General features: G+C 49.2%; 1 non-coding gene across 1 annotated transcript; it reads right to left on the minus strand.

Moving 5' to 3' along the window:
* Positions 1 to 218: 218 nt before the first annotated feature.
* On the minus strand, positions 219 to 292 carry Trnat-agu (transfer RNA threonine (anticodon AGU)). Its single transcript has one exon. It is a non-coding gene; the product is annotated as a tRNA-Thr (tRNA).
* Positions 293 to 989: the final 697 nt, after the last annotated feature.

Here is a 989-nt window from a genome sequence, read left to right on the forward strand (position 1 = left end):
GGATAGAACTCAACCACCCCTTCCGCCGACTACCGTTGACCTCTGCACGGCAACAAGCCCATTTGCAGTGGTCGGGCACATTCGGCTTGGAATCTCCTTGACTGTCATCAGTGACGAGTTCCGTTTCGAACTGAGCCCCGGTGACCAGTGGATACGTGTCTGGAGATTCCCGGGGCAGCAGTGGGATACCAAGCTGGGTGAAGCAACGAACGAAAATTTGTCCCAAGGCCGGGATTCAAACCCTGGTCTCCTGCTCACTAGGCAGATGCGCTAATCACTACGCCACCCTGGCATCCTTCACCGACTACCTCGCCTACTTGGTGAGGCCCTGCAGTGATATTCGAGTTTAGAGGAACACCAAGTGGGTCGAAGCGTCAATGGGAATTTGGGTTGAGGAGGAAGTCGTGCTAAGGTAGTCCGTGCAACTGTACAAAGCCACTGTGCCAGAGTGTGGTAGTGGTTTGTGCATCTGCTTAGTGAGCAGGAGACCTGGGTTCGAATCCTGGCAGTGGGATACCAAGCTGTCTGTCGCCCGCCATAGGACCCGACAGCCATGGGTGACGGTCTGGGGCGCCATATCATTTCATAGCAGTACACCGTTGGTCGTTCATCCTTGCACCCTTACAGCACAGCGATATGCCGGCATTTCAACCTCAAATTATTGTTATTTTGAATCATTATTTGTAAATGTTGTAGATAAAACAAAAGGAAAGAAAAATGTAAAAAGATGAAAAACGAAAATTGTAAGATGTACGACCTGTTTTAAACATCAGGTAACAGGTCTATAATTTGGCAATAAATAAATAAAAAAAATGTCGGCAGCACTGTACTCGCCGTTTTGTTCCCCTTCAAAGCAAGCCATCCTGGACTTATGTTTCAGCAAGATAGTGCCCGCCCGCACATGGCGAGAGTTTTTGCTGCTTATCTTCGTGTTTGCCAAAACCTACATTGGCCAGCAAGGTCGCCGGACATCTCTCCAATTGAGAACG

This window comes from Schistocerca cancellata, chromosome 1 (genome assembly GCF_023864275.1).
Source record: "Schistocerca cancellata isolate TAMUIC-IGC-003103 chromosome 1, iqSchCanc2.1, whole genome shotgun sequence".
Lineage (NCBI taxonomy): Eukaryota > Metazoa > Arthropoda > Insecta > Orthoptera > Acrididae > Schistocerca > Schistocerca cancellata.